Raw genomic sequence first — 10,016 nt, 5'->3', positions numbered from 1 at the left:
GTTGGATGTCGAAATTTCTTCATAGTAAAAGAGTAGTTAAGATCACTAGCCTATATGTACTACAAACAGCTGGAGTCTCACCACACGTAAAGGAGCGTGTTGCCACATATATATTAACATGTGCTAAAGTATGGCTCACTAAGGACATATAGTCGATTGGTTTTCTGAATAATATTTGTAGTCTAAATTTTCATTTTAGACTACAATTTAATATTTGCTTATTATATCATAATCAAAAGAGAGACGAAAGAGGGGAATCAATTCAACTTATAGAAGCTCAAAGAGAAACAGTTTGAGCACAATTCAATTAACTAATGCGAAAAATCTACAAGAAAAATAGCCACGTAGATAATTACTACTAGCAAAATTGACTATACACACTGATTCCAATCAGTGTGTATAAATGTTAATACTCACTAATATCTGTGTGGGAAGCCTATTAGCTACCCTACACTCACACATTTAATTTCTGTCCCATTTGAGGGGGGTGGCCTTTGGTCTTCCCACACTAATAAAAAAATCAGTGTGAACTCTTTAGAGGGACCCACCTCTGCACCTGATATGCCATTAAATTACTTGGTATTTAAAATCAGTGTGAACTAATTAAATATTAAAAAGTAAAATAGTCTATTTCACAATTTATGAATTTAATGTTTAAGGAGATATTTTTAGTATTTTTGTTTTTCTTAATTTAAATGATGCAGTTTTAACCTAATCGTCACATTTAGTGATAATAATATTAGGAGTTCTAATCCCATGTGATAGTATTCACTTTTAGTCATAATCTCCAGATATGTTCATCGGCAAAGCATCTTTTCCTTCATTATCATCAAATCTCCAAAAAGTCACTCCTAAATAACTGGCGATCACTGTAAATGAAATATCAGGAGAACCTTGCAAGAAAAAATAAAATAAAAGATTAGATATTGAAGAGATACAAATAAAGACCCAGATCAAGAATGTTATACCAATTTATCAACGAGAGATTAATGACAATTACCTGTTGTTATTGCGGCGAACTCTTAAAACGCAGTTGAAGCTCTGAAGATGGCCCGGCAGAATCATCGAAGATCTAGAAATAGCAAAACCACCCATAATTTAGAACAAAGAACTTGGGAGTGAAGACGGAAATCCATGGGCTTCAACAAATGAAATGAATTTATATGGTGACAAACCAAAATTCCGAGTTGAAAGAAAGAAGAGAGAAACAACAATAGACTAACTCAGCTAAAACAACGATATCGTAGAGAAAGTTCACCTCCAATACCAGAATCAATTTCGCTGATAATCAACTCATCAAAAAACTAGGGTCTCCCAAAACATGATGTCCTGCAACCAATTGAAACACAGGATTCAATAAAGAGATAACTAATTTCAATTACATGAAAAGATTTGAAGATTGAGAACAGAGGTTGAGAGAATTACTCTATTTCGTTGCAAGAAGCCGCAAACATCGATTTGGGTTGTTTGGAAGAAACGTCGATCTGGGTTTTGTTTGAAGGAAGCAGTGTTGGGCGAGATCTACTTTCTCTCTCTAGCTTTTAGACACAGGGAGTGACTTAACTTTTTATTTACAATTTGCAAGTGAACTGTGAAGTAACCCTAATTGACTAGCTTTAAGAGAATTAATAATTATTATTATTTTTAATAAATGGCAACTGAAGTCAGTGTGCCTGCCGCTCTTTTTTTTTTTTTTTTTTTTCTTTTTTCAAGTTCTGCTTTTTTTTATTTGTTATTATTATCTCTTTTGCCCTTATTATCTGAAAAATGTATCTTTTCCATGCTAATTATGAATGCCCACATGAAACTTTAGTGACGATAAAAAAAATATTAGGTTTTTGTTACAGAGGAAAAAAAAATTAATTACACTAATCACTTATTAATAGGCTTTTAAATTTTTACAATTTCTACCATATAAATTAAATCAACCGTAATTATCCTTTCCACATGACGGGTAATTACCTTTACCATATAAATCGAATAAGATTAATTACATTAATGAACTTTTAATTCTTTACTATGATTGAAAAGATCCGTAACTTTTTGGGAAAAAAAATTTTAGTCCATAATCAGAATAAACTTGGAAACATGAGGGAGAAGATCACTATGATTTGTTTCTGACGATTTTAAGAGAAGTTTTAAATACACACCCCTAATTACTTAATACACACTCCATACTTAATACACCACCCATTTAATTTCTCATTCTAATAATTTACTAAATACACAACCCAAAGTACCTAAAATACCCTTAATCTCAAAAATCATGAAATATCCTACTTTTTGACTATATTAAGGTTACTATTTAATATGATTTGTATATTCTAGTAGATTGACATTTTGTAAATGACCATATTGATTACTTGTGTTAGTTATTGAGAAATCCATAAAGATTTATTATTGTTCCCTTTAAATAGATGCATATAAATAGTAAAATAGGCTTTGTGTTATTTGAGCTCTCATCCACCAAACACCATGTCAATCAAGTATAAAATTATGAGTTAAACATTCAACCAAAACTATACTAGTAGTTTCTCCATAGTGACGGAACTAAATAGTTGTCATTAGAGGGGCCAAACAAATTAACAATTACAAAGTTTTTTCACCTGTGATGTTTTATATTAGAAAATAAATTGATTAATCATAACTCTTAGAACAAAAAAGGAAATTAACTAAAAAATGGGAGTAAAGCGATATGTTTTAAAAATATTTAATGCCATTGATTTTGAAATTCTAAATATTATGGTCTCTAACTTCATCTAATTACAATTTATTTAAGGAAAAATTAAATTAGATAGTTCCTAACTTTATTCTTGTATTAAATTGGGAGGCCATGTATAGAAATTTGTTGTGTTTATCTAACTATTTATACATAAATAGAATAATATAAGGAAAATATGACTATTTTTTTCTTCTTCTAATGTATAGATGTCTGTTTTGGTCATTTAACATACCTACAAAATCTAATTTGAAATACAAAATAATAGGGATGTGTATTAAGTGATTAGGGGTGTGTATTTAAAATTTCTCCGATTTTAATCATCAATCCACACTGATATCTGTGTGTATTAACAAAATAATACAAACGGCTATCTGTATGAGATGCAAACATGTCACTTTTAACAAATGTTGACACAAATATCAGTGGGAAAGTAGCAATTGCTACAAATATCTGTGTGTATTAACAAGAATAATACAAACGGATATCCGTGTGAGATGCAAACGTGTCACTTTTAACAAATGTTGACACAGATATCAGTGGGAAAATAGCAATTGCTACAAATATCTGTGTGTATTAACAAGAATAATACAAACGGATATCCGTGTGAGATGCAAACGTATCACTTCTAACAAATGTTGACACAGATATCAGTGGGAAAGTAGCAATTGCTACAGATATCTGTGTCAAATAACATACAGATATCAGTGTCATTTCGACATTCACACGGATGACAATGTGAAAATTCATTATTAATCTGAATAAACTTGGAAATATGAGGGAGAAGATCACTATGATTTGTTTCTGATGATTTTAATCATCAATCCACACTGATATCTGTGTGTATTAACAAGAATAACACAAACGGATATCTGTGTGAGATGCAAACATGTCACTTCTAACAAATGTTGACACAGATATCAGTGGGAAAGTAGCAATTGCTACAGATATCTGTGTCAAATAACATACAGATATCAGTGTCATTTCGACATTTACACGGACGACAGTGTGAAAATTCATTGTTACAGATGTATGTGGGAAATAAAATTATTTTGCAAATTATAAGTTTGTTATTACTAACATATATCTGTGTGTATATAATTCACACAGATATCAGTATAAGTTAAATATTTAGTACATACAGACATCTGTGAGAAAGTCTAGCCACACTGATTTTAGTGTGTAAAAGTGTGAGCATGTTCTTATGTAGGACCCAGTCATTCAATTCACACAGATATCTGTATCTACAAGTTAAAACCCACTGATTTTTTATCAGTGTGAGAGTCAGTGTGTTTAAAATCTGTGTGCATTGCTCTTTTTGCTAGTAGTGAATGGAACTGAAAAAAAAAACATACGAGTTTAAGGCTCTATCAACCAATTAAGTGGAAAAGAAGAAAGTTACTCGTCCTAGCTAGGCTCCTAGCAACGACGGCCGGAAAAGAAGCTACATGCGTGATATCAATGATTCATGAACAACTCTTGCATCATTCATCATAAATTGCGGTGATATGTGGTATGAAATGCATGCATGCAAAATATAGTTAACAAAACTATATACACATTTTGGTTAACATCAGACCTGCGGGGATAGCTAGGGTTGATATCGATGGACCCGAGCATTTGACTGACCTGCGAGGATTGATCGAGTACTTCTGGTTCTAGCCCTAGCTTTCCCATGCAGCTGGCTTGATGAGATTCATGAAAAGAAGAATGTCAGGGGATAAGCCTCTGCAAAGAAGCACTCCCTCGTCCATGAGATCGAAGGCGCAGTAATCTCTGCGCTGGAGCTATAGGTATAAGCCTCTGTGATATATAACAGAAGAGAATACTAGAGGTAACGGAGCTGCTTGGTTAATATTCTTGTCTTCCTGACAGTTTTTTTCAAAAAACAAAGACCGGCCGGGCATCGAGTGGATCATGGCTGCTATATATGGATATGATTAGATATGGCAATCAAGTTGTATGACATTAATATATTAACATGTTATAGTAAATATTAATCTGAGTTATCTGACTAGAACAAAAAAAAAATAGTGCATATTCATGGAAAAACAAATCGTTATATATGCTCCTGCAGAGAAAATTATGCACGCACAACGATCCATAGGAAACTGACCTAAGTTCACTCACAAAGACCAAGTACATGCACGACTGCTTAGTTTTACAAAGATTCTTGAAAAATGACGGACTCAAATGAACAAGCATTATCTTTCCTTTAGAGATGTCTAAAGTGCTAAATCCGTCGGTGCATAGAATAATTTCCATATCTTTCAATTATCAGATGCATTCCTCCTGTAATTGGTTTTAAACAAAAATGGCTTGAGGTTCACATAATGTACCAAGACAAACGAGAATGTGAAGTGTTGTCTCACATTAATATAAAAAGCTTAATTATATATAAGAGTATTTCACTATTTCTGCTTATTTTTAATTAAATCTCTTTAAATATTTAGAGAAAATTAATTGCCTAAATTCTGCACTCAGTTTAAGCACTTTAGGCATCTCCAAAAGAAACTCCAAACTGATCTTCAATCTCTTTATACATGAGCGGAAAAGGCACATGGAAAATTCATCTGCACCATGAAATATTTTTGTCACTTTATCACTAGGGAATAGAATCTTGACAATGTATTAACTAGCTAGGGTCAACCAGTCGTTAAGCAGTTATATTGCGCACGGTTAATGCGTGCCTAAATTTGCTCACTAGTTTAGAGACAGATAAGGGGGATTGATAATGCATGGGTTTTGATTGAAGACTAAATTGTCTTATTTGTTCAATACTATACTTCTTTTCCATGTGCTTCACTGTCCAACCTGTATGTGAAGATTGTTGCCTTTCTGAAGAAAACAATTTCTTTAGAGGTGAAGAACGATTGAATATGCTAACAATCTATCACATGTACAGTGGGGCTAATTTTAAACATCGGTATTGCTTTAATTGGAGTATGAGTCATATATATGTGACCCCATTGACAGGTCTTGAACCATTCAAAGTCTAACTTTCGTGTTACTTGATCATACATTAATCTGAATTATTGAAACGAGGTATTAATATTGAATACTTCTCTTCCACCATAGAGGCCCACTTAGGATAAAGCTAAACATAATGTGTCTATTAAAGTCGTATTTTAGTGACTAGTGGCCTTAATTAAACAATAATCATTATCAAGATTCTATAGTCTGTCTGTAATGTCTGTAAGGGTGATGGCCAGAGACTTGAGAATGAGAGAGGATTATCTGTTTTGAATCATGTGAGAATGTGAGCTAGACTGTCTTGCCATCCTTCGAAGGAATTCCCTTTCGTCATTGCTAATTGATGCTCTATCCACTTTTGGTCATTTTATTCATCTTTTGGGGTCGTTCTTTTCTGCTTTTGAGATTTCATTTTCATTGTTTTGGAAATGATTGTTGTCACGGTTTTCCCACTTTAATTTATCCTTATTAACTTGCTTTTCTTAAACGTTGACGGCAAAAGAGTCAAAATAATTATGAGCCGAAATAAAAAATAAATAAAAATTAAAGTAATTAGTAAGATTTTGATAGGATTTTTTTTCTTTAATATCAAGTCTTGATTAATGAAACTGCTGAATACAATGGAGGGATATTGAGGCTACAATGGAGGGATATTAAGGCTGAACCCCTGATTACAATAAGAATCTAGAGAACATTTTGAAATAATATTAGGAGTCTACAAAATATATATATTCTAATATGCACTAACTAGCCAAGAGTGTTTTATTAGTCATTCCATTTGTTTTGACATAAAGGTGACATAACAGAAAGATAACTCGATTACAACGAAGCCTAATTACCAATATTACAGTTTTTCTATTATATATGTTGCCGCTAGAAAATAAATCTGACGACACTTAGTTTCATCTTACCATAAGTGGGAAGGGATCGAGCCACCACCCTAATCAATATGTCCTTACCAGCCCTACTCAACAATCGACCTTCCCAGTTTTGTACCTTTTTCTCCAACCTCTCTTTCAAATACTGAAAAGTAGCTTAGTTTCCCACCCAACGTAGGTAGGTAAACCCAGATACTTCTCATGACTTTCCACAACACTAACGCCCAACAACCCTGCCAGTTCCTCATGTTCTGTCAATGTTACATTCTTACTAGAAGTGACAAAACTTTTGTGAAAAATGACCTGTTGCCCAGAAAACCTTCCCATAGATACCTAGAATCTGTTGAATCTCCGAACAAGCCTGACTTGACGCCTCAGCATAAAGAAGACTATCATCAGCAAAAAGTAAATTATTAAGTGCAGGAGCATTCTCACAGACTGATATTCCTGGTAGTTGCCCAGCTCTATCACTTTGAAGAAGCAACGCAGATAAACCTTCTACCCCCAACAGAAACAGGTAGGGTGATAACGGGTCACCTTGTCTCAGTCCCCTAGAAGGGATAACATTTCCCCGATGTTTCCCCTGCACCAAAAAAGCATACCTAACCGTGGAGATACATTGAAGAATCATATCAATCTAGCTCTGTATAAAACCCATATGCTGCATGACTTTACTTAGAAAAGACCACTCCATGCGGTCATAAGCCTTACTCAAATCCAGTTTAAGTGCCATACATTTATCACCCGCCCTCTTATTATGTATAAAATGTTTAGCAGCCAAAGTATTATCCGTATGCACTCTAGTATGGAGATATAATATACAGGAGAATCCCCTTCAATCTATTAGCAATAACCTTAGAACAAATCTTATACAACACATTACAAAGTGCAATAGGTCACAAATCAGACATATGCTTTGGATTATCCACCTTAGGAATGAGGCAGATATGAATGAAATTGATTTGTTTGAGGAGCTAACTTGAATGAAGGAAGTTGTGCACTGCCTCAGTAATATTCTGACCAATGGACTCCCAATAATACAGAAAAAAAAAAAAAAAAAAAGGAGGCATCCCATCAGGCCTCGGAGACTTGGTGGGGTACATCTGAAACAAAAGCAAGTTTCACCTTTTCCTCACTATAAGGACGAGTAAGCTCAACATTCATGGCGGGTGTCACAGAAGGCCGAATAACCTCTAAAGTCTCATCCAAAGCTTCTAAATTAACCTCAGAAGCCGTAAACATCTCCTGAAAATAGTCAGAGACAATCGGTTCCACACCCTAATCATCTTCCTTCCAAGTACCCTCCTTATCAAACAAACCCATGATGGAATTCTTTCTTTTTCTACTAGTTGCATGACGATGAAAGAAACCTGTATTCCTATCACCCTCTTTCAACCAAGTTACCTTCGCTCGTTGTTTCCAATAAGACTCTTCTTGTGAAATGAGAGTTTCTAAGCGGTAGACCAGCCACTACTTTTCCTCCTGTAGCTTTGGACTACTAGGCAAACCCAAAAGAACCTCTAATATAACCTGTATAGATGTCATCTCCTGTTGCCGACATATTTCCGACGGCAACAAAGTACCCTCGGTAATGAACAAAATATTTCCGACGGCTAGTGACCCTTGGAAATATTTCTCTAAATTGTTTTATTTTTATAAAAATATTATGTCAAAGAGGAGAATTGAACATAGGATTTCTAACTTTCAAAATTAATTTTACCATTTTTCCACAGGTTAATTGATGAGTATATTATTAGTTTATTAGAATTGATGCATATATACAAAACAATTTTATTATATATTGGTTATAAGGTAAGATCCTATAGCCATGGTGACCTGAAGATAACCAGCTGTTAATCATGCTCTGATCGCATGGCTATGCTTCATCCACCAAGTTTAGATTCCTGTCTCCTTAGAAGTCAAGGACACAGAAGAGGTACGATCCTATGGAACAGATGACTGACTTTAACACTATTTAGTTGTACCAGTCTGATATAAAAACCAATGACGACAGTCATATTGCTAATTAAGATGTAAAAGGTTGAGAACCTTTGAAAGCAAATGGCGGCCTAGTTAATTAAACAATCAATGATTGATGAATTTATAGAAACACCATGGTTGGCCATGCAGTGCCTAACTTTTCAAACCAAATAACGAAGAGTAATGTAGGATGTGACTCTCCCCTAGAGTCTCTGGACTTGGACGTATGAAACACAAACACACCTTTCATACACAATCACACATCCCCATTAATGAATGACTAATGAAGTCGATTGAATCTGACTTACTTAATTGTAACATTTCTTCACATTAATGAATGGTTACTGATTTTGTAAGAAAAAAATACACAATCACACATCCCCATCCTCACTTGAATTTAACCTACCGTTAAGTGCAGCGCCACGGCACCACCCACTTGCCTCCCTCTTAAGTTGCCATAATAGGGTCGGGTCCCACAAATAATATGATTCCGGGCCATCAATCCAGCCAGCCAAATTCCTATTCAGGAATCAGGATATAAGAACAGCAGCCGCCTTGGATTTTGTGGATTTGTTTAATGCTGGGGGTAATTGTAATTTGACAAGACAGCGGGGCCCGCCGCGTGGGGCTGGGGACCAATGAAACCGGGGGAGTGTGTGGGATGGATTTGTGCTTCTAGAAGGCGTTGAAATTAGAATGGAGCGAGCCTGCCAGGGTTGATTTAGTCGCACAAGTACAAAAAAAACGGTGAGCGCGTGTTTGTCCGCACTAGATTTTTTGGAAAGTTTTCTGGTAAGTGAGTAAATGGGTGTGCGACTTCTTCCGGTCTACTCTTACTCTGCGAAAGACTTCAGCTGTACTTTTACTTAGGTATCGTACTGGTCCTTTTTTCGGTAAAAATTCTGTAGAAAACTTTTGCAGCAGGAAAGGGAAATATTAAATGTCCATTGAAGACGTGCCTATGAATTAAATATGGTATCATCATAGATACCATCTAAGTAATGCAATCTTAATTAGCATCATGATCGTCCTAAAGTTTGATTTTCTTGTATTCCCCTTTCTGTGTTCCCAGCGTTTCACTTGGATCAGTTGGGAGGAGGAGTGTGTCGTAGTTTTGTTTTATAACTTTTATTCTGTCATAAAAAATAAAATAAAAAATCTTAATTGCCAAAAGGAAAAATAGTAATGCAATATAGTGAAGCCTAAAAATAATTACCCTTGTCCGTTGAGAATTATGTTGAAATACTTTTGCGAAGGGGAAGTCGGTTGTAGCGGTTATTTTCAATTTTTTTTTTTTAAGGGTTTTAAATTTTAGTTTTGATTTAGGTCAAATAAGTCCCTACTCATTTAAGGTAGAATAGGGTTAGTTTGTGGTGTCATTTCTGAAGACAAGTTAACTTATATTCAGTTTACTTCTTTGGTCAATTTGCTAACGAGCGGCCCTTATTTACACATGGTTTAACTCT

At 34.7% G+C, this 10,016-nt stretch overlaps 1 long non-coding RNA gene across 1 annotated transcript; it reads right to left on the bottom strand.

Moving 5' to 3' along the window:
- Window positions 1–705: 705 nt before the first annotated feature.
- LOC133730144 (uncharacterized) lies at window positions 706–1,563 on the bottom strand. Its single transcript, XR_009856635.1, has 4 exons — window positions 1,426–1,563; window positions 1,259–1,329; window positions 1,001–1,072; window positions 706–893 (listed from the first exon to the last, which is right to left on the bottom strand). It is a non-coding gene; the product is annotated as an uncharacterized LOC133730144 (long non-coding RNA).
- Window positions 1,564–10,016: the final 8,453 nt, after the last annotated feature.

The sequence above is a fragment of the Rosa rugosa genome, chromosome 2, assembly GCF_958449725.1.
Source record: "Rosa rugosa chromosome 2, drRosRugo1.1, whole genome shotgun sequence".
Taxonomy (NCBI): Eukaryota; Viridiplantae; Streptophyta; class Magnoliopsida; order Rosales; family Rosaceae; genus Rosa; species Rosa rugosa.
This window is presented reverse-complemented; position numbering and strand designations above follow the sequence as displayed.